Genomic DNA, 27,333 nt, shown 5'->3' on the forward strand with positions numbered 1-27,333 from the left:
TGAGCTACCTACCTGCCCCTAGACTTCACCTTTGTTGGGTTGCTGCAAAGCCATTGTTAAAGGGGCATGGACACAGGGAGATGTGATTCATCAGGAACCATACTGTTAACAATCTACCATAGACCCTCTAAAGAAACTGAATAACCTGCCTGGAGGACTCCAGGAATGAAGTCTTCCCCATTCTGGGACCTTTGGATCTTAAAACCTCAAACCTACTCCCTTCTTGTTCATTCAAAAGCAAAGCCTGCTAATAAATAAGCCCTGGCCACCTAAACAGAGCTCTCAGTTGAGAGAGAGGCCAAAAGAAAGAGACCAATACATAAACTAGCAGAGGAAATCAGTATCAACTATCTTGAAAAATCTATCCAGTCTCTTCATCTTAGGTATGTACAGTTAACAAGGACTATCAAAAATATTAAGAAAATTTAAATCATGAAAAAGAAAGACCAAGTCCAGGGAAAAATTAGCCCCAGAAGAAATGGGGATAAATCAGAGAACAGAAGGAAGCATGAACAAATACATAAACAAAACAACAACAACAACAACAAAAACTTTAAGTGACTTCAAAGAGATTTGAGAAGCTATTACATTTATAAAACAAGAACAGAATATTGTGTGTGGTGGTGGGAAACAGGAGCACAAGAAAAATCTTTGGAACCATAATGGCAGTTATAAAAAAAAATCAATAGAAAGCTTGGAGGTAAAGAGGAAATCATCTAGGAAATGGAACAAAATCAAATAAATGGGAAATAGAAGAGTTAATGAACATAGAAAACCACTCTACAAGGTTTAATCTCTAAATAATAGGAAGTCCGTAAAGAGAGATTTTGGAAACCAAAGGAAGGAAGTTATTAAAGAAATATGGAACAACATTTTCTACAAAGATGTAAGTCTTTAGTTTGAAAAGGCCTTCTCAGTGCCTGGTATAATAAGTGTTTTTAAAAAACCCAAGCCTAGAGTGAAACTTTAGAACATCATGGATTGAGAGAAGAACCTACAAGCTTCCTGGGAAACATCAGGTCATCAATAAAGAAACAAGCTTAAGGTGTCAAACTAACTATCAGACATGAAAGGGCTTAGAAATTTTGTCTCTCAAGTATCCTTTCTGCAAAAAGAAGATGTGGTATATATGACACAGAAGAACTCCCCAAGGAGTGCTGTAAAAAGACATCCTAGCATATCAACTGTTTAACCAGCCTAAACACAATCAGTTCGTAATAGATAAAACAAACAAACAAACAACAACAACAACAAAAATAAAATAGTGGACTTTCACAAGAATGCTTTTAAGAAGCATGGGATAAATTTCAAAAAATAGGAAAAAGGAATAAATAATAAATAATAATAATAAATATTTATAATATTAGTCATGTAGTGAAGAAATCATATGTTTCTTCATTCAATAGCAAAAAAAGGAACCAATTAGAAACACTAGAAAATAAATGTACAAACAAAGCAGAGGAAAATGTAATAATTTTGAAGCATTGATAATGTAAGTGTAGCAGACTTAGTGACTTGCATTAATGGTTCAATTAATAATGGCTGTCCTGTATCCACACTTTCTGTAAACCCCCTACTAACACCCCAACTCTGGGCTATAGGATTTGATTTAGCTAATGCCACAGCAGCAAATGATCCAAGAAGAAAACCTGAAAAGGTACTGCATGTTTTAGCTCTCCTTGAAGCCCTGCCACCACCATGAGAACAAACACAGGTTAAACTGTTAGGAGGATTTGAAAAACACATAGAGGAAAACTAAGTCATCAAAGCTGCAGCAATTCTAGACCAATCAATTCTCAGCCTAATTCAGCATCCAAATACAGCCATAGGAGTGAGTCCATTGGAGACTGGCCAAGTCCAGTCAGATGAGCAGAAGCACTCAACTGACCTATAGTCTCATAAGAAATAATAGGATCATTATTGTTTTAAAGGACTAAGTTTAGGAGTGATTTGTTACGCAGCAATAGCTAACACACAAGTAAAAGAAAATTTATTAGATGCTAAGAATATTCTTCTTCAAGTGATAAAGAGGGTATTATATTGGTCCTGTTGTCAAGAAAATGTATTTCTACCCATCCCACTCGATTCAGCCAAGAACAATATTTATCTTATCACAATAATGTAAACTTTGTTTCTTGGATTTCAACATTTAGGAATAACTTAAAACCCAGAAGGCTTCATTAAGGTTACAGAACAGAATGTAACTCTTATTGATCTAAGAAATATAAAAGCCAGCTGAAAACAACTGGGAAGAGAAAGAGGGACTGCAGAAGAAGGTGGAATAAGCATAGAAGCCCCAAAGTGTTCATCTTACTTAGTAGAAGCAAGAACTATTGACAGAAGTTGATGGAACAACAACCAGAGGTTTAAATATGTTATTTAAAGTTGCAAAGGTAATCAATGATGAGGAAGAGGTAGAAAAGCTGAACTAAATGAACACTACCTGCTTTCTGTTCCTTTAGCATGAGAGGTTGATACAGAATAGTGATGGCACACAGTAGGTATTCAATGCATTTGTTGAACAAAATAATAAGGGTTTTGTAACAGGGAAACTAGAGATGCTTCAGGTTAATAAACCAAGTAATGGAAGTATGAGCACATTACTTAAGGATGAGGACATAACTACTCAAAGAACTAAAACTAGAAATAGTTAAATTTATATGCACTCCATATTTATTGCAGCATTATTTACAATAGCCAAGATATGAAAGCAACTCAAGTGTCTACATAGATGAATGGTATATATATATATATATATATATATATATATATATATATATATAAAATGAGCATCTATAATCTATAATATATATAATGAAATATTACCTATCCATAAAAAAGAATGAAATCTAGGGAAGCCCTGGTGGCCCAGCGGTTTAGCGCCGCCTTCAGCCCAGGGTGTGATCCTGGAGACCCAGGATCCAGTCCCACGTTGGGCTCTCTGCATGGAGCCTGCTTGTCCCTCTGCCTGTGTCTCTGCCTCTTTCTGTATCTGTATAGTTAAATTAGTTGCCTGTGGGGTGTAAGAGGAGAAAGGAAATAGGGGTTGGACACTTAGTGCTTTTCTGTGGCACTTGAGGGGGGATTTTTAAAATCCATGTACTTTAATATCTTAGATATTAAAATTTTGGTAAGATTTAGTTGAAAACGATCATTGTAGAAAATATGGAAGAACAAGAAAAGAGCAAAAAGCTAACTTAGGAAAGCTTTTTTGTGATACCACCACCCAGAGAAAGCTGCTATGAACATTTTGGTCTATTACCCTCTTGTTGAGAATAGGCGGTTCTGAATCTTGCCCTTTTATTTTCCATGCATGAATTCTATTGTGAGGATTGCTCTGGGGTAGAAATACTGCCTGGCAGAGATATGTGACCTAAAGATTCTGTTGCTTCTTGTTTCCCCTACTTAGAGATCTGCATAATTATGCCCTTTGTCTTTTTTCTTTCCACCCCAGGGAACTGTGTTATACCCACTCTTTTTTTTTTATACCTACTCTTATCCTGCCCATCTTTCTTGTTCAAGGACATTGTAAGTTCATTACTGTGTCTTTCTCCTTAGCCACAGGAGAGAGGTGTGTCTTGGTTACCTATTGCTACATAACAAACTACTCAAAACTTAGTGATGTAAAATAACAACCATTTTTTATCATTTTGCACAGTTCTATTGATCAGGAATTTGAACGAAGCAAACCACTGTCATCTCTGCTCCACATGATGTCTGCTGGGGCATAATGTCCATCATGTCTGATGCTTCCAGTAGGATTATTTTTCAAGGGTGAGGGGTGAGCGCTGATGGGAATGGCTTAATTGGGATCATATATGGCACTTCACATTAACTCTGGCTGCTAGGTGCCTAGCTACTCCATGTGGTGTCAATGCTTTTTCCTCTCCACATGTTCTCTCCAGGGATATAGTCAGCCTTCTTGCATGGGAGCTCAGGAACTTAGGCCTAGAACTCTATCTACATTCTGTTAGCTGAAGCAGGTCACAGGCCCAGTCCAGATTCAAGGGGAAGGGAACACATAGGGCATGAATACTAAGATGCATGGGTCACTGGGGCCAGCAATGTAACAGATTGCCACTGAGTCACATGGATAAGAATTCAAATCCTGGCTTCTTGCTAACTATATTTCCTTGGCCTGATTTTGTTCTCTCTCTTTTTTTATTTTGAAGATGAAAACACTTATTAAATTAAAACATTGACTATAAAGTCAAATGAGCATTACTCTTTAATCATATAAACTATAAAATAAATCAAGTCTAGTAGCTATAGAGCTTCAAGTAACACAAAAGACAGGTTTCTCCCACTCCCCTCTCCTAGGATTTATCACATTAATATACATACAGAAATAAAATCAACATCATCATTATGCATTTTTTCTATTTTACCACTATGCTTTTTTTAGCATTAGCCCTTCTCTTGGATTTTGAAGTATAGAAGCATCGATAACAAATTTCAAATAATATACACACAAGCACACATAAGCACACACAATAGTAAGTGTGAAAACATTTCCATGGTTAAAAAGCTCTTGATATTTACCACTCAACAATTTTCTCAGGTCACCTTTAAAAACGCTTTTAGGTTAACTATTGTAAACCTAAACACTACAGTCCTGTACTATCCATCTTTAGAATTCAGGAAGCAGATCAATATTTGAGCTACAGGCAATTAAATCTATAAGCAAATCTTCTAAAGGGGCTTAATATGAGCAAGTACAATTCTCAAAATTATTTATTATTTATTTATGCTGAAGTATAGGGTTTTTGTTTTTTGTTTTTTTTAAATATGGTTTTGACACACAATGTTATATTCATTTTAGGTGTACGACACAGTGATTTGAGAACTCTATAATGCTGTGCTCACCACACATGTAGCTCCCCATCTGTCACTATAGACTGCTATTACAATACTATTGACTATATTCCCTATCCTGTATCTTTTATCCATGTGATTTATTCCTTTATTACTGGAAGCCTGTACCTCCTACTCTCCTTACTGCTTTTGTCCATCTTCCCACCTACCTCCCCTCTGGCAACCACTAGTTTGTTTTCTCTATTTATGGGTGTGTTTCTGCTTTGTTTGTTCATTTGCTTTGTTTTTTAGATTCCACATGTAAGTTTTTTTTTTTGATACTAGCTATTCTAACAGGTGTAAGGTGATATCTCATGTGGCTTTGATTTGTATTTCTGTGATGAATACAAATGTTGAGCGCCTTTTCATATGTCTGTTGGCCAACTGTAGGTCATCCTTGGAAAAATGTCTACTCTGGTCCTCTACCCATTTGTTAATTAGATTATTTGGTTGTTGGGTGTTGAGTTGTATAGGTTCTTTATATATTTTGGTTATTAACTCCTTATCAGATATATTTTGCAAATATTTTCTCGCATCCAGTAGATATCCCTTTCATTTGGTTGATGGTTTCCTTTGCTGTGCAAAACCTTTTTATTTTAGTGAGGTCCTAATAGTTCATTTTGTTTCTGTTTCCCATGCCTGAGGAGATATATCTAGAAAAATATTGCTAAGGTCCTTGGCATAATTTCTTAACCTCTCTGAGCCACCATATCCCTCCTTATCTGTAAAGTAATTAGTATATAAGTCCACCTGGGCAGAATCACTCTATGCATTGAATAAGATAAATATTGTGCTGGGTGCAATCATTGCATAGTGTTTCATAGAAGGGACTTGAGTGTTAGAAAGATGTGCAGAGTGGTCATGGAGTCATTTTTGGCATCAAGGCTCTCGCCCTCATAATGTAATTTACATTGTTTGTGACCACTGGATGCATACACTTCTGCCTATGGGATTTGTCATCGGATGTTATCTAGATAGAAAGAATGATGAAAAGCTAACTGCTTTCTGGAACAAGAGTTTGTTGTTTAAGAGGGAATTGAGATGCAATGAAGGAGTCACCTGGAAGTAAAGGCTTTGACTGAATTACAGAATTCTCACATTTTTAAAATCAGGAGAGAAATAAAAATACATTCATTATTTAAAAAAAAAAAAAAAAAGATGTGCAAACAGTAAAGCTGATGGACCCACAAGAATAAGTTCCTGGTAACCTGAAGACACCTTTGGGAGGGCTTTAGGTTTCCAAGGATCAAGAAGTTGGAGCCAATGGTAGTTAAAAAAAAAAAAAAAAAAGTGTTCTCAGAAAAATAAGATATTATCATATGGTTCTAGGGGTGAAGAATTTCTTCTCTCTCTTCCATTTTGAGTTACTTTCTTTTATTTACCAACCTCTTCACTCTATTTCAAGTTTACTCTTCCTTTTCTTGTCTCTCTTACTAATTTTCTCTGCCTAGTAACCCTTTGTTCTCTCCAAACCCTGGAGCCTGAGGAAGTCCTTTCCATTTGTTTATTTGCTTTGTTTTTCAGATTCTACATGTAAGTGAAATCATACAGTATTTGTCTTTCTCTGTCTGACTTATTTCACTTAGGTCCACCCTCTCCTATAGAAGAGAAGTCCCTTTAAGCCTAGTCTCCATGATTGGTCATCACCCACTCTGGAGAGATAGGACTCATACCCCAAAGGAGACCCCTAGAACAGTAACCTTCCTCTAGCCTTTTGCTTTGTCACTTTAACTGTGAGGCTCCTCCCCAAGGACTGTTTGAGGCTCCCTAGTATTGAGGAGATTTGTGAGCAAAGGACCTTTAACCCAATGAGACTCTCCTCCTATAATCCCCACTAATCTTCTTAGATGTTAATATTTAGCATTACCTTGTACTATCCAGGTGCCAGTGAGTGCAGCTGCCCACCGCCTTATCAGCAAAACCTGTTGAAATGCTTCTCTTGCTGCTTTCCCCTGCTTGTTTAATGAACATTTCTGTTTTGTCAAGGGGTTAGTAGAAGTGACATCCTTCTTTCACTTTGAAAGTCAGAGGTTTGATGAAGGGCACATAAACTGTTTCTCGGAGTTCCTCTCTGCCACAGGATAATAAGTGTGTTATTAAAAGCCGACAATATAGGTACTAGTGAGGAAGGTGATCAGTTCTCTTCCAAGTTTAGAGAGTGGATTCTGGCTTAATAGTCTGGGGTGGGGCCTGAGTTTCTGCTTGTCTAAGATGTTTCCAGAAGATACTGAGCTGATATGCTGATCTGGAAACCACACTTAGCAAGGAAATGCTAAGTAGCAAGGAAGGTGAGGGACAGGTTGTGGACACCTTTCTGCAGTTCAGAGGAGCAGTAAACAACTCATGATTTTTCCAGGCATTTCCTTGTAGCAAAGAGCCTGGGCTTCTGGGACAGACAAAATTCTATTCTAATCTTTGCTTTCCACCCTCTGGGTGGTCCTGGGCAGTCATTTATCCTCTCTGAGACTCAGTTTCCTGATTTGTAAAACAGAGAATGGAGGTAATACCTGTCTTACTCAGTTGTCCAGGAGACTTTGTGACATACATATGACGGCCTAGGAGGATGCCTGGCACATTTAGGCTCTCAGTAAATGATGCCATGTCTCACTATTGCAAGGATGGAACCAAGAGATCTAACTAAACAAGAGCCTGCTGTCTTAAACTTTTCTATATTCAAGGTAAGGACTTGGCTTTGTTTTCACTAGTTCAAAGTTAATAAACAGCAGGTTAGTGGGTGTGCTCCCCATGTTCAGACAGTTTCTCTGCTTTGATGAGTACACTTGAATCACCCTAGGGCAAAATGAAGTAATATTTTGGAGTCGTGATGAGAAGGCTTCTTTCTTATTAGCTGTCACACCCTCAGATGTTAAAGGTATGTTCATAGACTTTTCTGTTATTAAATTCAGGTGACACCTTTGTCATGGATCTTTCTCAAGTGGCAGAAAATGAAAACATTTCATAGTTCCTATGGGTTCAAGTCCATTTTCTTACCTTATACACACAAAAGCATTTTCTTTGGGTCCATGTGCTCCATTCCTAAGCTTCTGGCTTGCCCAGACTTCATAGTTAAGCAGCAATACCTACAAATCCTTTAAAGGCTTATTCTGTTTGCTTGAACTTTCAAATCACTTCAGAGTAACAACTGACAGGTCTGCTGACAAGCAAGAGATAGAACTCAACTTTTTCCCTCTGTGTGTTTCTGCCTGTCTTGACTGTCACTGTTGGCACCCACATGTTGTCTGACTGTTACTGATGATTCAGCAGAAGCCATCAGGAGCAAAACCAGTTGTTTTGTGTCTGAGAACGCCCTCTTGCTGGCCTGATTCTCTGGCAGTGATGATGACAACAACCTGATTTTTGGATGTGAAACTTGGGATTTTCTCTCTCAAGACGCTAGTAGCAACAGGATGGATGGTTAACTTGTTAACAACTTAGATTCCCAAATTGACGTCTCCCTAAAGTACTACTTCATGTTAGCAGAGTAAAGAAGACTGTATCTTGAGCGCAGTCATTTTCTCTTCATTTAGGCAAAAATCCTAACCTGCAGTTGCTACAATTTCTAACCTAATAGATCAAAATGGAGTACTGGGAGGTATAGAATATGGAGCTAAGAAAGAAAGAAAATGAATGGAGTAACGTTGAAGAATGACATGGGAAAATCAGAGATGGTGCCTGAATGGTTTACTTTAGTACCAGTGAGTCCATGTTCACCAGCCTGACAGGGATTTTGGAGACCTCCTAAATTAAGTTAAGATTTTTAACCCTAAAAAATTTTTAACACTGATCAGTATAATAACTATGTTACATTTAGGAAACAAAGATAGGCCAGGAGATAGGCTAATTAGTTGGAGGAAACTTTGACAAAGAAAAAGTATGAATGCAAGCAGGAGGCATTTAAATTTATTTTTCCTCTATAGATCACACATCCTCAAGTGATATTAATGAAATTTTCCCATTTTCAAGCCTGTATATTTACATGCACATGAGGTACTCTTCTCTTTCCTACCAAAGTGGTAATAAAATAAATAAATGGAGACCTGTGTATTTATATTTGGCAGCAAATATTTATTAGGTTAGCGCCTAATCCATGCTGGTCGATGCTAAGTGCCAGAGGTGGTGCACAAGACAAACAAGTAGTGCTCATTCCAGATGTTAATATAGGATATTAGCTAAGAGTTTTCTGGTAACAAGAAACAAAAAGCTACTCTAGCAAATGTAAGCAAAAATGGTAATTTATTGGAAAGCTACTACCAGAAGAGTTAAACATTCAGGCCCTGAATAGGGCAAGACCAGGCGTTCATAGACCTTCCTCTTAGGGTGATGATGCCGTTATAGTGATTCAGCCCCAACTAATACCAACCCTCCATCCCTCAGTTCAAGTTTCTGGGGAGAGAATCTAATTAGCCCAGGTGTCTATCCTTGGTCTAATCAATCATGGCCAGAGTGGCAGGCTTATGTGGCTCAAACATGACAGGAGGACCTCCCCTATATATTAAATCTATATGAAAACTGGGAGATTTTATGAATGGAGCAGACACTTTAGTTAGTTTTTATATCATATAGCCCGAACACTTAAATAGGCTCAGGGTTGGTATTCAAAATATTTAACTACTGCCATGGCCCAGGCCAAGACTAAGCAGACAAGTGCTGATTGTAGCCCAGGAACAGGATCCAGGAGGACCCCTGCTGAATCAAACGTTAACCCTGTAGTTACCAGATCATGGGGAGATGTGGGGCATTCTATGGGAGGGGCAGGAGTGGCCTTGAAAAGGGAAAGGGGATTTGGGGAATTATCTTAGAAGGTCAGGTGCCCTAGAGCAGACTCTGAGATGTGTATTCATGCGAAAGTGATTTATTACGGAAACATTTCCAGGGAAGGCCATTTAGAAAGTGAATGAAGCAGGACAGGGAAGGAGAGGAAGGCAAGCAGGGATGCTGTGTTAGTCACGGTTTTCTAGAGACACAAAATATATATATGTGTGTGTGTGTGTGTGTGTATATATGTATATATGTATATATGTATATATGTAAATATTATATGTTCAATCAACATATATATATCTGAAGTTAGAAATTTATTTTAAGGAATTGGTTCACATGATGTTGGAGGCTGAAAAGTACCATGATGTGTGGTCTGCAAGCTGGAGACCCAGAAAAGCTAGTGGTATAGTTCAAGTCCAAGTCTGAATACCTGAAAACCAAGAGAACTAGCTGAATGACAGTAGAAGGTCACAGTCACCTGAAGCATAAGTTTCCTTAACTATAAAATAAAAGGTTTAAGGCAGATGATTTCACCTCCAATCTTCACCTCCAGACTGTTGTTTAAGGTGATGTTTATGTGCAGTTTTTTCTTTTGTTTCTTACGGATAAAACATGTTCCTGACCATAAGATCAGAATCTAAAGCAACTAGTAATCAGTATCTTGAATGGTCTTCCGTTCCTCCCTCCCAGATCATTTCACTCTCAACAGGATCCAACAAAAACATCCCAAACAGATGAAAACCTGTTTGGTTTGAAGACACATAACAAAGAAACTGTGGAAAAAAACAAAAACAAAAACAAAACAGATCACTGGAACATGTGTGCCAAGAAAGAGAGAGATTTCTGCTTATGCTCTTTAAAAATCATGTAAATTTATTATGATCCCAAGATCTCTTGAATCAGAAATTCAATCACTTGATTATTCTATATAGTCAAATGACAGCATCTTTGGAGAGACAGTTGCCTGGTAACTCAGACCAGACGGTTGTCTTTAGATTCCTCTGGAATCATGTGTGTCTATTTTGGTTTTTCTGTTGAGCTCATTTCCTTCCCTATAATCCAAAAAGTGAACAATCTTTGGGGGAAAATTCCACTCATAAGAAAAAATTTTCCTCCAGAAGATACTTTTATTAGGGAGTACAGCTGTCTTCATGCCAATAAATTCCTCTATTTTCAGGATTGTTATGTGAACATATAAGAAAAGAAATGGAAAAATGCAACAACATATAAGAAAAAGAAAAATGTCAACTGAAGGGACATTTTGCATTAAGGTGTATGTATATTTGGATGCTGAAAGCCAGACAATTGCTTTCTAAGAGAAGAGACTCATCCAGCATCTCACATAGGATCAAAGTGTAATTTACCCAGTTGAGAAATGCTTCATTTACTCCTACCTCTTCCTCGAAGCCAGGAGAGCTGTCCAGGTAGGCTATTACTCACCAAATTCAGAAGCCTTGTGTCTATCCTCTTCTGAATTAGTGGTCCTGTCCCAGATCTGTTTTCACTCTGCACTTAGATGAAAGACAGATACCTGCATTATTTATTATTTTTTGGTGATAAGCAAGAGAACCTGGGCGAGAGATTTACACAAGATTTACACAAGTTACTGGAAGGATTTGGAGCACACTCACAAAAGGCTAACCAAGTAGCATAGGCAGGAACCAAGGCTTTGGAAGCTAAAGGTCACAGAAAAGTTGAGAAGGAGAAACAGGCTACCAGAAGTCTGTAATGGTATAAATGAACCTCAAAGAGCCATTCTATCTTTGCATTACTTGCTTAAGATTTATAATCTCAGGACAAAATGTCAAACTGGCTGAATTTAGGTCACATGCCCGGGCCTGCTATACCAAAGCAGTGAGAGGAAGGGCCTAGTAGAAGGGACCTTCACAAGCCCCTGCAGCTTAATGATGGCAGAGCATGTACCCAGATTCAGTCATATCAAGACTGTTCACAAAGGGGTGGGGGGTGGGGTGGGGAGATCATTTCACAATGGACAACTCTGGTGCTCTTAAGAAGGGAGAATGCATGCTAAGAAGCCAAAAAATGTCTGATGTTCACCATCGTCTTTGGTTGGGTTTCCAGAAGCAGAGATTGAGGCAGGGTTTTTATTCAAGAGACACACTGAAATTGTGCTTTCAGGAGAAACCTGGAAGAAGGTAAGGGAAGCAGGATAGAGCAGGGAAAGTGGCTAAGCACAGATGAGGCTTCAGTTGAGGTCTAACCTAAGCCTGATCCTATGGGGGAGTTCTGGAGTATGAATGACACCACAGAGTTGTCCTCTTTGGGGCAAGGGGGCTCAGCTTTTCTATCCCCTTATCAGTTAGATACTGGCTGCATGATGCCTGGAGGGAAGATATAGCCTCTCAGGCATTTCCCTGTAAGGTGGCTCTCATTGGCCAAGAATAGTCTCCAGGGAAAGGTATACATTTGAGCCATTAGCAGCAACCCTTACAATAGCTGACTGAGGATAGAGCACCAGCCCAGTACAGTGGATCAGGGCAGGACATGAACAATGTCTACTACTACCACAGTAATATAGGGAAGACATTTGGATTTGATTTACCAAGTCCAGAGCTTCCCATCTGTAGACTGGCACAAGCATCCTGGGATTACCACTAATTCTGGGAGAAATCACATGAAAGAGATTGATTATTTATTGTGTGACTGTCTCACTAGGAAAATACTGTAATTAACGAATACCAACAGACAGCATAAGAAGAGGTAAAATTTCTTTAAAAGGAAAAGATATGGAAACATGAATATATTCAAAGGATGTATCTAATGAAAAAAAGATTACAAGAAGGAGATCACTGAAAAGAAAATAGAAATAAGTAGATTTTCTAATGCATGAGAAGAAATGCACCAAAAACAATTTTGAGGGTGCTATAGAGACCTAATGCAGAGTTTGGGACTAATTCATGATACACATGAAGAAAACTAAGCAAACAAAAGAGAGGCTATTTTAACTCTAAGAAAAAAAAAATTGGGGGCACCTGGGTGGATCAATCTGTTAAGTGTCTGATGCTTATTTTGACTCAGGTCATGATCTCAGGGTCGTGAGATTGAACCCTGTGATGGTTCCATGCTAGGTATGGAATCAGCTTGGGATTCTTTCTTTCCCTCTCCCTCTCTCCCTGCTTGCGCTCTCTCCTCACACATGCTCTCTCTCTCTCAAAACAAAACAAAAAAACCCAAAAAAACAAAAAAGTTACAGATGCCTGGGTGGCTCAGCGGTTGAGCATCTGCCTTTGGCTCAAGGCATGATCCTGAGATCCAGGATTGCGTCCACATCTGGCTCACTGCATAGAGCTGCTTCTCCCTCTGCCTATGTCTCTGCTTCTGTCTCTCAGTGTCTCTCATGAACAAATAAATAAAATCTTAAAAAAAAAACCAAAAGTTACACAAGAATAGAAACAATAAGATTTACAACATGAATAAACATTATTCATTACATTATGATTAACGATAATATGAGTAAACATTCTACATTCTTAATGATCTGAATATAATATAAACTTAAAAATTGTTGAAGATACATATATATATTATATATATATATCTCCACCCATTTGTGACAACAAAATGTCCTTCCCTCTCTCCTTCCAAAAACAGGAGCAGGGGAGGGGGGCTGTTTCAGACCCCGCTGTGCTGATGATGTGTGTCAGTGCTCCTTATTTTACTAGCATGTCTTTCCTCAGTCTGTATCTACCTCCATCTCTCATAAGCTGTAATCTCCTCCCCCACCTCTAACTCATCCTCACTTCCCCCTAACCTAGCAACTGAAACAAAGTCTTGAGATTGAACTCTTGATTTACTTGATTGACTAGTTGTGATTGTGTTCCAATTATTTTGGAAATGCATCAATCTGATATATATGACCATGTAAAAGAAGACAGTTTTTAACCTTCTAAAACATAAAAAGATGGAAACATATGTATGTCCATATATACATATGATATACACACAAATGTGACATATATTTATTTTAATCTGTATTATGTATTAAACTCATATATATGTTTTAGTATATACATTAATATCACTATATATTTATAGTGCAAATAGCTTTTTTCTTGCATAAAATAATAACTGCTAATAAGGAAAAACCATATAATACACAAAATATTTTAAAAAGTAAAAGCAACTAATATTCCTGTAATCCATGTAAGTAATAATCCTGTAATCCATGGTAAGTACTATATGAGTCAGAATTAATTTCAGCTGCAATTCTTGGGGGGGAGAATATTAAAAATAATAGCAAGACAGAAAATATTTATCTAATATATCTGGGAACAGGCTCTCTAGAGCTTGTATGGTAGCTCCAAAATCATCATGAGACATCTATTTATAGCTCTCCAGTGCACCATTCTTAGGGAGTGGCTGTCATTCTCAGGGTCAAAGATAGCTGTCAGAGCTCTAACCTTACATTCATATTCCAGGTAGGAGATTGGAGGAAGGGAACAGGAAAGGATGAAAGGGCACATTACAGCTGTCTTTTTTTTTTTTTTTAAGATTTATTTATTAGAAAAAGAGAATGCAAGGAGGAGGGACAGAGAGAGAGGGAGAGAGAAACTTTAGCAGACTTCTGATCTGAGCACTCCTGGAGCCTGCCATGGGGCTGGATCCCAGGACTCTGAGATCATGACCTGACCTGAAACCAGGAGTTGAACCTGACCTCAACCAACTGCACCACCCAGGTGCCCTGACAGCTGTCTTTTAAGTGAGTTTCCTCAGAAGCTGCCACACAATACTTTTTAGAGCTCATTGGCCAAAACTTAGTCACACAGTCATAATAGTTACCAGGAAAGATAGGGAATACGGAACTTTTAGCTAGGCACTAGAATAACATCAGTGGGAATGGCAAAATAAAGATCTCCAAAAAATCCATTCCTCCATGAAAGTAATGAGAACACAGGCAGAAATTGTCAAAATCTTTTTCAGAATGCTGGATATAAATCAAAGACTTGCAATAATCCAAGAAATATTTATTCAAGAAATATCACTGAATTATGGTAAGAACAATGAGCTTTGTGGCATTTTAATTTGTCCTGTTCACATCTCCCACTTCTCACATCAAGAAATAAAGAACAGGGATCCCTGGGTGGCGCAGCGGTTTGGCGCCTGCCTTTGGCCCAGGGCGCGATCCTGGAGACCCGGGATCGAATCCCATATCAGGCTCCCGATGCATGGAGCCTGCTTCTCCCTCTGCCTGTGTCTCTGCCTCTCTCTCTCTCTCTCTGTGACTATCATAAGTAAATAAATAAAAATTAAAAAAAAAAAGAAAAAAAAAGAAATAAAGAACACTTGTAAAGATAACACATAGAAAAAAAAGATAACACATAGATAAATATAAAAGACTATATAAATGTAACTTTTGTTTGAAACTCTTTTCTTCCATCTGATTTAACAGACAACTGCATAAAGCAATATTTATAAATATGTGTCATAGGGCATATAATATCTAACAAAGTACTTTATATGTCAATAATAGCACAAAGGAGGAGAGAGGGAATGCACTTATATCAGAGAAAAATTCCTGTATTATTGAAATTAAGTTGGCACTAGTAGGGATCCCTGGGTGGCGCAGCAGTTTAGCACCTGCCTTTGGCCCAGGGCACAATCCTGGAGACTAGAGATCAAATCCCACGTTGGGCTCCCGGTGCATGGAGCCTGCTTCTCCCTCTGCCTATGTCTCTGCCTCTCTCTCTCTCTCTCTCTCTCTCTGTGACTATCATAAATTAAAAAAAAAAAGTTGTCACTAGTACAAACTAGATTATTGAAATATAGATGTTAATTATAATCCCCAAGGCAACCATTAATAAAACGACTAAATATATATATATATTCTAAAAAAAAAACTACAGGTGAATAAAAATGGTACAGTAGAAAATATTTTACACAAGACAAGGTAATAATGGAGGAATAAAAAAATACATGAGACAAATAGGAAACAACAAAATGATAGACATAAATTCTGTCTTAGTAATAATTTCATTAAATGTAAATGGTTTAAATAATATAAGACAGAGATTGCAGAATGGTTAAAAAAGAGATCCAACTATGTTGTATCTGCAAGAAACACTTTAGATTCAAAGACTTGAATAGGTTGAAAGCAAGAGGATGAGAAAAGATATACCATGCAAAGAATAACCAAAAGAAAGCTGCAATGGCTGTACTGATATCACACAAAAATGGACTTTAAGATAAAAATTGTTACTAGAAATGAGGAAGGAAATTTTCTAAGGATCAAAGAATCAATCCCTCAAGATGGAGTAATTATAAATATGTATTCACCTTATAACAGAGCCAAAAAATAATTGAACAAATAACTGACAGAATTAAAGGCAAAAAATAGACAATTCAACAATAATAGTTGGAGACTTCAATATCTTACTTTCAACAATGAACAAAGTACACAGAAGATCAACAAGAAAATAGAAGACTTAAGGTCAGAAAAAAAATTAAAAGACTTAAACAATACTATAAACCAACTAGGCCTATTAGACATCTATAGAACACTACATCCAACAACAGAATATATATTCTTCTCAAGTGCACATGGACCATTTCCAGGATAGAACTCATGTTAAGCCGTAAAGCACAACTCAATAAATTTTAAAATATTGATATCATACAAAGTATCTTCTTCAATCACAATGGAATGAAATTAAATTCAATAACAGAAGAATTTTTGTGGAATTCACAAGTATGTGGAAATTAAACAACATAAATAAAGGGTCAAAGAAGAAATCACTAATGAAGTTAGAAAATACTTTGAGATGAATGAAAATGAAAACACAATATTCTAAAACTTACACGATTCAGATAAAGCAGTGCTCACAGGGAAATTTATAGCTTTAAATGCCTACATTCTCAAAAAGGAGAGATATCAAATCTGTTGCCTATCCTTCTATTTTATGAAACTAGAAGAAGAAAAGCAAATTAAACCCAAAACAAGCAGGAGGAGGGAAATAATAAGGGTTAAAATAGAAATAAGTGAAATATAGAATAAAAATAGAAAATCACCAAAACTAAAAGTTGGTTTTTTGAAAAGACCAACAAAATTGACAATTTTTAGATAGACTAAGAAAAAAAGAGAAGACTCCAATTACTAAAATCAGTAATAAAAGAGAGGACATTGCTATAGCCCTAACATAAATAAAAAGTATTGGAAGTTCTATAGACAATTATATGCAAGAAATTAGATAACTTAGATGAATTGGAAAAATTCTTGAAAAGGCACAAACTACTAAAACTAGCTCTAGAAGAAATGGAAAATCTGAATAGAACCCTAGTAATATAGTTCTATTGGGATTGAGTTAGTAATTTGGGCACCAATGTCCCTTGCTAAACATCAGGGTTCTTATTACTAAGGAAGAAGACAAAGAGAAAGATTGCAGGGAGCTCCTATTAATCTCTGCCACAGCCACTATTATTAACACTTGGGTAACCTCAGAATAATATATATGTAATTTATCATATGGACCATTTGATAGCCTAGGCTACCAATTTATTGAAGATTAAAAGCAGAACATTTCAAAGAAAATATGAGTCACTCACCAAGTTTACTGCCTTGCCAAATTGGTGATTTATGTATTTAGAGACAATTGGTTGTTTTGTTTTGTTTTACCTTCTTTTTCAACAGGGTTATGTGAAGATACTCTCTCTGAAAAAACTCATCTAATCCCACAGCTCCATTACCAAATCTGTTCTGATTTCTCTGGAACCTATTCTGCAGCCTAAATCTCTCTTAAGCTCCAGAGGCTTATACCCAATGGCCTCCTGAACATCTCCACTTGGCTATTCTGCAAGTACTTCCAACCCAACATGTATAAAACTAAACCTGATAAGTATGACTTTCTGATCAAGTGATTAAATGCCTTTCTGAGGTATGATTAAGGCTATTGACTCCTTAATGTTGTAGGACATTATTGTTGTAGTTCAAAGCTAATGCATGCAGTTATTAGACACGAAATGATATGAAATGGCCAAATTTGTAGGGCAAAAACTTGAGTATCTGCAGTTTTTCATTGTTCAACCTGATATATCACACCTTAGGTCATAGCATTTTAAAGTAATTTATAGACATTCTTATAGAATGTCTTAGGTAATACAGAATACTATTATACTAATAAAGTATGAAGTCATTATGTTTATAAAAGATGTCATACTTATAAAGCTTCATTTAGGGGTTCCGCTTGTCATTAGACTTAGAGAATCACAGAGATTTTACTGATAATGTGACCAGCAGTCAGGAATCGCCCTACCAGGAATTCTTTCCCTTCCGTGTTTCCCCCACTTGTGTCATAGTGACCCTAATCTCTCACAGAGACCTAGAAAGAATTTAAAGTGGCACAAGGAGAAAAGACAATCAACTTTATGAAGTCTGTGAGTTTAGTTTTTGACAATTCAGGTCACTAGGTTTTAGTCAGACATTGACTCTAACCTTTCAGGATAACATGCAATATGTTATTTGTAATGGATAGTTCCCTTTTTAAAAATAATATATTGAGGTATAATTTCCATTATATAAAATTAACTATTTTGAAGTGAAAAATTCCGTGGCATTCAGTACATTCATGATATTGCACAAGAACTACCTCTATCTACTTGTAAAAAAAATTTCCATCACTCTAAAGTAAACCCTTTAACCATCAAATACAACTTGCTCTCCTCTCCCTCCTGCCCTGCTCCCAGCTCCTCAAAACCAGCAATCTGCATTCTGTCTCTATGAATTTATCTATTCTAGATATTTCCTATAAGTAGTAATCCTCTAACATATGACCTTTTGCATCTGGCTTCTTTCACTTAGCGTAACGTGTTAGTGGTCATCCATGCTGTGGCATGTATCAGCACTCAATTTCTTTTTATGGCTAAGTGATATTTTATTGTATGTATACACTGCAATTTGTTTATCTGTTCATCTACTGATGGGCATTTGGGCTGTTTCCATTTACTATCATGAATAGTGCTTCTGTGAGTGGGTACATGTACCTGTTTCAGTGCCTGTTCTCAATTATTTGGGGTCTATACCTAGGAGTAAAATTTCAGGGTCATACAGTATGTTTAACTTTTTGGAGGAACTGACAGTTTTCCACTAGGACTGATCTATTTTGCATTCCCACCACAAAGTATAAGGGTTCCAATTTCTCTATATCCTTGCCAATGCTTGTTATTTTCTGTTTGTGTGTGTTTTTTTTTAATTATAGCTATCCTTATGGATGTGAAGTGGTACCTCATGTGATTTTGATTTGCCTTTCCCTAATGGCTAATGATGATGAACATCATTTTATGTGCTTCTTGGCCATTTGTACACCTTCTTTAGAGAAATGTAAGCCCTTTGCTCATTTTAAAATTGGATTGTTTGTCTTTCTACATTTGAATCGTAAGAATTCTTCATATATTCTGGACACTAGACCCTTATCACACAACATTTCCTCCTATTCCCTAGGTTGTCTTTTCATTTCCTTGATAATGTCCTGTGATGCACAGAAGTTTTTAATTTTGGTGAAGTCCAATTTATCTAATGTATTTGAGTTGCTCGTGCTTTTGGTGTCATATTTAAGAATCCACTGCCAAATCTCAGGTTAGAAAGATTTACCCCCCCGCCTTTCTTTTCTTTTAAGGGTTTTATAGTTTTAGCTCTTACATTTAGGTCATGGACCCATCTGGAGTTAATTTTTGTGTGTGGTGTGATATAGGGACTCATATTCATTCTTTTGCATGTGAATATTCAGTCTACAGAGACTATTCTTTCCCTCATTGAATGGTCTTGACACCTTTGTTTAAAATCAATTGGTCATAAAAGTTTAGGTTTATTTCTGGATTCTCTATTTCACCGGTTCTGCTGTCTACTCTTATGCTAATACTGCATTATGTTGATTGCTGTATTTTTGTAGTAATTTTTGAGATCAGGACAGTTGAATTCTCCAATTCCGTACTTCTTTTTCAAGATTATTTCAGCTATTTGGTGTGCATCTATCCCTTTTGCTCCAAAGCCAATTTCTGCTTTCATCCAGGTTTGTGACAGTTTCTAGACCATCATGGGTGCCTGGATCTTTTATTTTATGAGGAAAAATATGAAACCAAGCAAGATTTTTGTTTTAGGTTGTTTTTTTTCTGTCATATAGCTGAAAATAATACATTTATGGGCTGAAATATTTGTCTAAATAGAAAACACAGAAATCCAATTTCTATAGTATTAATACAACTATAGACTTACTATAGACACTGTAGTTAGTCTAATGTGGAGGATACAAGTCAAGATTTAAATAATATTCTTGCTGTGTGGGTGTTGTAAGGCAGATCCATTTGAACAAAAATCTTGTGGATATACTTCTATCTCCTACCCTTTACATAGCCCATCTTGCCTTTTCTTCCTACCTTCCTTCCTGGTCCTATTCTGAAATGCTCCTCTTTGAACATTTTTCTGTCCTGCCTCTCATTTTCTGTTCTCCTCTTTCCCCTCCTTATTTTCCTTGCCCTTCTAAATTCCCATTACCTCACTGAACCCCAACTCAATTTTAGGAAAACAAATTGTTAAACTAACCCTCAGAAAGTAGTGTCAACAACTAACACTACCCTCACCAAAACACTTAGCCCTGAGTATATGTTAGTTCAAGAAGTGAGCTTATTTGTGCATATTTGTTAGCTCAAGAAGTATCTAGCAGGTGGAAGAATTGCAAATGGTCTAAAAAAGGCATTTGAGTTTTTCTGGGTCCAAAGGCAGATACTTAACCTATTGAGCCACCCATGAGCCCATAATTCTTTGAAGAACCACTATATTGTTTTCCACAGCAGAGCTTACATTTCATATTCTCACCAGCAATGCTGAAGAGTTCCAATTTCTCTCTATCCTCACCGCTTGGTATCTGTTTTGTTTTGTTTTTGGTAATAGCCATCTTAATCGGTGTGAAGTGGTATGACATTGTAGTTCTGATTTGCATTTTTCTAATGAATAATGCTATTGAACATCTTTTCATGTACTTATTGGTTGTATATCTTCGTTAGAGAAATGTTTGTGTTCTTTGCCCATTTTAAAATCAGGATTTCATGTTGTTTAATTGTAGGGCTTCTTTATATATGCTGGATATTAATCCCCTATCAGATGATATGATTTACAAATATGTTCTCCCATTCGATAGGCTGCCTTTTCACTCTATTGACAGTATCCTTTCTTTTATAAGAAATATTTAATTTAATGAAGTCCAGTTTATTTGTTTTTTTCCTTTTGTCACTTGTGCTTTTGATGTTATATCCAATTGTCATGAAGTCTTTCCACTATGTTTTCTTCTAAGAGTTTCATAGTTTTATTTTATTTTATTTTTTTAATTTTTATTTATTTATGATAGTCAGAGAGAGAGAGAGAGAGGCAGAGACATAGGCAGAGGGAGAAGCAGGCTCCATGCACCGGGAGCCCGATGTGGGATTTGATCCCAGGTCTCCAGGATCGCGCCCTGGGCCAAAGGCAGGCGCTAAACCGCTGCGCCACCCAGGGATCCTGAGTTTCATAGTTTTAGATCTTAGGGGACCTAACTTCATTCTTTTGAATGTGAATATCTAGTTTTCCTCCTTAATTTATTAAGAGTTCTTGTAAGTTTCTGGAAAGAAAGTATTGAGGATACTTAAAAAGTTATATAAGACACTATACCACTTGGGATTAGAATTTGGCCAATTTTACAGAAAATTCAAATAGGAGTGGCTTAAACATAAAAGTCCAGAGCTAAGTAGTTCAGGACTGGTATGGCAGTTCTGTGATCACACAAAGCCCAGGCTTCTCCCCACCTTCCTTCCTGTTGTCCTTAGTGCTGGCTTACATGCCAAAACTACCCTTTTGTTTTAACATTTTTCTTTAACTCTGGCTTGTTTGGGAATGATTTTCAAGTTTAATATTGATTAAAGGTCTGATCTGCTATGAATATTTGTGTACAAGTTTTTATGTGGGCATATGTTTTCAGTTCTTTTGAGGATATACCCAGGAATGGAATTGCTGGGTCAAACAGTTATGTTTAATCTTTTGAAGAACTGCCAGACTATTTCCTAAATAGGCTGCATCATTTACATTCCCACCAACAGTGTTATGATTTCTCCACATCCTTGCCAATACTCATTATTTTTTTTTATTATAGACTTCCTAGTGAATGTGAAGTGGTATCTCATTGTGATTTTGATCTTCCTGATGTGTCCATGATGGTGAGCATCTTTGCATGTACTTATTGGTCACTTGTATATCTTCTTTTTTTTTTTAAGATTTTATTTATTTATTCATGAGAGACAGAAAGAGAGAGAGAGAGAGAGAGGCAGAGACACAGGCAGAGGAAGAAGCAAGCTCCATGCAGGGAGCCTGATGTGGGACTCGATCCCAGGTCTCCAGGATCAGGCCCTGGGCTGAAGGCGGCGCTAAAACCACTGAGCCACCTGGGCTGCCCTGTATATCTTCTTTTACCCAATTAATTGTATGTCTTTTTTATCAAGTGTGCCTACATAGTCCATTCTATTTGGCTGCCTGTTCTTGCATCAGAGCCACACATTTCTCTCCTTATTTTGCATGTTTTAATATCTGATAGGACTACTCTCTGAACTTTGCCCTCCCTCCATTTACTTCTTCTGAATGATCTTGGGTATTCTCTCATCAATTTATTAGGAAGAACTTTAGAAATCAACACACTGCTCACATGCTTACAAAATAGAGACATGTTGGTTTACAACCATTCTTTGTATATTATTTCTCACAGTATTCTGATGCAGTTCATATGCACTCTAAACATTCAGTGGTGATTTATACTGGAAATGGTATACATGTAATTTGTAATTTTAATGAAATATGATTGCAATACCTTTAGAAAAACAGTTGACACACATAAAAGTCTTCACTTGAGTCATTTGATGCCAGGAGATAATGCTTCATTTGTGGTAAGAGGTTTTATCTAAATATTTCTCCTAGTTGTCCCTTAGCATAGGTAATTGCTTATTAAGCTAACCTCTTTGCATAAATTTCAATTTTCCAGCATTTGATTAATCCTGACAATTGGGATTCTCCATGGAAACTGTGGAGCAAGATGCTATACCTTCCAAAAAAACTATAAAAATAATGCTCTTATTTGTTGCCTGGCAACAGTACTCTTTGTTTTTATTCACAGGAAGATTTATTTTTGCTGATTGGTACAGCTTTGGTAAGGAAAAACAAAGGTGAAAATAGTTCTTTCCACATTCAAAAATTGACAGGCAGTTTAATCCTTCGTTTGTTAAAAACCCAAGTGTATAACTCTAAACAGCATAAAAAGCACAGATAGAAGAGCATAGAGCATATAAAACATAAAGGTAGAGTGAGTATGATCAGAGAGGACCTGTCATTATGGATCTCCGATGACAAAGGGTCTTTGATTAAGGGGCATACTAGACAAAACTGTTGTGATTCTCAAGTAGTATGAGTTCAAACTGCATTTATAGGGCTTAAGAGTAGGTCTCAGCCTAAATTTCATTCTATCCTGGTTGGTCCTTGTGATAGGTAGTGTTTTTATAGAATGTGTGTGGATGTAACATATGCTGTGTCTGACCATTCACATGTCTGTATGTGAATTTGTGAAATTTGTGTTAACCTTCTGCATTCTGGCAAGTAGCCATTGCCCCTTCAGCCTGGCTCCTGGAAGGCAATCAAGTAGAGCAGACCAGAATCTAAGGCCAAGGCAAGCCTGATCAACCCACATACAGCACACAGACCATTGAGAGAAAAACAAATGTCTGTTGTTATAAATCACTGACATTTTGGGGTTTGTTTATTATATAACATTATTGCAGCAAAACCTGATCAATAGAATCATTGAGAAACTAATTGTTCCTATTAATGTCTACCATGAGCATTTACATAGACTTTAGAATTTATACTCCAGATTCCAATTACGTGGCCTCCTCTTTTTAATCACCAATTGGATGAACAAAATCTGTTGAAGAGATCAATGAGCTTATCTTGAGGATGCTTAGGATGTTCTGGAAGGTGAGAAATATATATATTTTTTAAAATCTGTATTTATAGGGCAGCCTGGGTGGCTCAGTGGTTTATCGCCACCTTCAGCCCAGGGCATGACCCTGGAGACCCTGGATGGAGTCCCACATCGGGCTCCCTGCTAGGAGCCTGCTTCTCCCTCTGCCTATGTCTCTGCCTCTCTTTCTCTCTGTGTCTCTCATGAATAAATAAATAAAATCTTTTAAAAAATCTGTATTTATAAACTAGGGACAGATAGTCTAAGAATACTATTAGTGGAAAAAAACAATTTACAGAACAACTTGGATGTTCTCATTTAGGAAAATTTCAAACACTCACTGTGGCAGTTCCGGAATTTCCATATAGAATTTCTATATATGTGAGCTGAATAACAATCTGATTGGAAGAGAATTGGGGTGAACAAATAGGCTTGTTGCTGCATTTGCATAGTGCTTTCATATGACCGAAGAAACTCCCAATTGGCCACATCAAAAATTGGCTGGAGGGAAGCCAATGAAGACTATATGTGAATTCTAAAGCCCCATACTCCCAGGCCTTCCTTGGCCCATAAAGTGCCTATGTTAAGTATATCTATAAATATACAGAAAGAAGGCTGGAAGGATATATACTACAATGTAAATGGAAGTTATAAATGAAAGTAGAATCTTGGAGAATCTTTTTCCTCTGCTTTGTATTTTTCTGTATTGTTTGAATCTTTTGCACTGAACATATATTATTTCCCCCAAAATATAATGAAGCTATTTTTCACAAAGAAAAGGAAAGAATCCTATGACCTCTACTTTTTCCCATACCCCATTTTAATCATCTCAGCGGTGCCCCCAAATCCCCAAATTTCAGTTCTACTGTGGCTTCCCTGTTTTTAGCTCCAGTCATTCTCTGAAAGCAACCAGATGTATAAGAAACAATACAAGGTCTAAAAAAGGAGCCCTGGCCTGAGGGTTGGGATTCTAGTACCAACCCTCAACTTCTCTGTAGGACTTCTGACTCTACATCTGGAAAGGAAGGACTGGATGAATTAGAGGTTACAAACTCAAAGGCCTAGAGGAGCCAAAGAGAGACAGAGGAGAGAGCAGGTGGGCTGGATTGGTGGGATCTGTGCTGGCTAGTGAATACCAGCCCAGCCTAAAGAAGGCACCACTCCAAGCCCAGACTTGCCAGATCTTCCACTTTATTGAGAGACTGGGAATCTGTTTTCATAGGAGATCTGGTTTTTTAATATTGGCAAATGAATTTTGAAACATTCTGTGAATTCCTTGCAGGACGACTTAACCACACCTGTGAATCCTTCTGGCCGCTGATATAAGCTGATGCTGAGTCAGATGCTCTTTAAGACGCCTTGTTTCACTCTCCTGGAGTCACTCAGGTGCCACCTAGTGACAAAACTGTCACAGTTCCCAAGAAGGCCTTTGTGGAGAATAGTTTTTTAAAAATTAAACAGATTAACTAAGAGGTCATTTATTCATATGCCAAAAATGTATCTTACTAAATGGCCTCTCAGGTGTAATTAAATATACCAAAACATGATTTACGCCTTGCTCATTGGAATACAGGATTATGAAAAGTGAAGAACATTTCTTATTGACCACAGTCTGGGCACTGTTCTGTTCTAAAGTATTATTTTATTTAATCCTCACTATAATCCTATGGATCAAGTGTGATTACTATCTTGGTTTTATCAAATGGGGAACCCGAAACTTAGAGAGATTGTGTAACTTATACAAAATAACCTGGCTAATTTGTGGTGGAGCTGGGATTCCAACACCAGCAGCCTTAATCAAGAAGGTATGCTCTTAAAATAATTACTGTAAACTGAAATTAGACTCTTCCTCTTAAATCCTCTGAAGAATGCAGAACTGGTTCCTATTTTGAGGCAAGAATTCATAGTTAGAGTTTTATAAGATTTGGCTTTTTATCAAAGAAAATCCCCCAAAACCCAATCTGGCTATCTGAACAAACTTGAAACTTGAAATATGTAAGATTTCTCTGGATACTGATCTGAATAGCAAGGATATCTAAGATTTGTGGAGTTTCCCTAAGTATTTCATCTTTATTGCAACATAAGTTCATACAAGGCTTATAGGAGTGGGGAGGGAAAGGACCCAAGGGCCCCATTGGGTGTGCTCTTACTTCCCCCATCTTAAAAATCCCTCCCAAGGACTCTTCCCCTTCAACTGTTGCCCCAATTCACTGCTTCCCTTTACAGAAGGGTGTGGTATCAATTCCTCTCCGCTCAGTCTCTCTTAAATCCATAGATTTTCATTCCCCACCATATTGCCTTCATCAAGGTCACAGTGACCTTCCACCTTGTCAGCCTGCTGGTCATTCTCAGTCTTTCCCTTTCTTGAGCTGTGGGTAACCTAGCTGATTGTTCCTAGCTCCTGGAAACACTTGTTTCACTTGGCTTCTGTGTCTCCGCAGTGCCCAGGTTGTCCCCATGAGTCCTGAGGTTCTTTCCCTTGTCCCTGGTTCTTCCTCATCTCCCAACTCTTTTAATGATAGAAGGCTCCAGAGCTTGGACCTTGGACCGCTCCTCTTTACTACACTCACTGTCACGGCAAACTCATCCTACTCCCATAGCTTTCAATAGCATTGCACACTGAAGACTCTCCAAGTATCTCTAGCTGAGATCTCTTTCTTAAGGTCTAGAACTTTGTGCCCAACTGCCCACTGGACATCTGTATTTGAGACTGAGAGTGCATTTCAGTCTTATCAAATTCAAACAGTTCCTTACCTTCCACTCCAATCCTACTCAGGCCTCCATCTTTCACCTCTTGATCCTTGGTTTGGCATCTTCCTTGATGTTTGTCTTTCTCTCATACGGCCTCCACCTTCATCCAGTCTGTCAGCAAATCCTGCTGGCTCTGCATTCAGAGTATGTCCACATACAATCATTTCTTACCATTTGTGCTGCTATGGTCCTGACCTAAACCCCCATAATCTCTCACCTGGATTATTGAATTAGCCTCCTTTCTGGTCTCACTAATTTCATTCTTGCCTCTTAAAATCTATTCTTATCATGACAGCCAGAGTGGTCACGTTAAAGTCACACTTCTGCCCAAATCCCTCTAATGACTTCCCATTTCTCTGAGTGAAAGCTAAAGTCCTGATGGTGCCTAAGAGGCTCTGTATCATCTGGGCCCCCTTTACCTCTTTATTTCATCTCCCCATACTCTCCCGTGCACATATTCCTCTCCAGACATTGGAATATGTTTTAGGAATATGTCTTTGTATATTCCTAAAACATGCTGATGTGGTTACATTTCAGTGCCTTTTCAACATCTGTGCCCTCTACTTGAAGTGATTTCCTCCCAGGTATCCAGATGGCTCGGTCCCTTTTATTCTTCAAGATTTCACTCAATTAAAAAAAAAAGAAAAGATTTCACTCAATTGTCACCTTCCCAAGGAGCCTCGTCTGCCCACTTCATTAAAATTACAGTCCCTCCCCACTCTCCCCTAAGTATTTTTATCTTGCTCTGCTCTTTTCTCATGGGAGTTTTTCACCTCTACCATACCATAGAATTAGCATATTTAGTATATTTACTGTTTATTGTCTATCTCCTTCCACCTAGGACATAAACTCTATGAGGGCAGAGATTTTTGTCTGTTCTGTTCTCTAATGTATCCCCACCATCTAGGATAGTACTTTCATAGTCCGAAGAACCTACATTATGACTTTTGACATTATCTGTAGTGAATTGCACCGTTACGTTGTTTGG

At 37.5% G+C, this 27,333-nt stretch overlaps 1 protein-coding gene across 8 annotated transcripts in view; it reads left to right on the forward strand.

Annotated features, from left to right (window-relative positions):
- Positions 1 to 27,333, forward strand: part of POMGNT2 (protein O-linked mannose N-acetylglucosaminyltransferase 2 (beta 1,4-)) — a 140,622-nt gene that overhangs the window by 25,181 nt on the left and 88,108 nt on the right. For all 8 annotated transcript variants that reach the window (XR_013361442.1, XR_013361439.1, XR_013361440.1 and 5 more), the window contains exons 7-12: positions 3,659 to 3,781; positions 7,346 to 7,532; positions 10,793 to 11,039; positions 17,261 to 17,504; positions 21,744 to 21,807; positions 24,877 to 24,980. The gene's annotated coding sequence lies outside the window, so the exon portion shown is untranslated. The remainder of the gene's footprint in view (positions 1 to 3,658; positions 3,782 to 7,345; positions 7,533 to 10,792; positions 11,040 to 17,260; positions 17,505 to 21,743; positions 21,808 to 24,876; positions 24,981 to 27,333) is intronic.

This window comes from Canis aureus, chromosome 22 (genome assembly GCF_053574225.1).
Source record: "Canis aureus isolate CA01 chromosome 22, VMU_Caureus_v.1.0, whole genome shotgun sequence".
Lineage (NCBI taxonomy): Eukaryota > Metazoa > Chordata > Mammalia > Carnivora > Canidae > Canis > Canis aureus.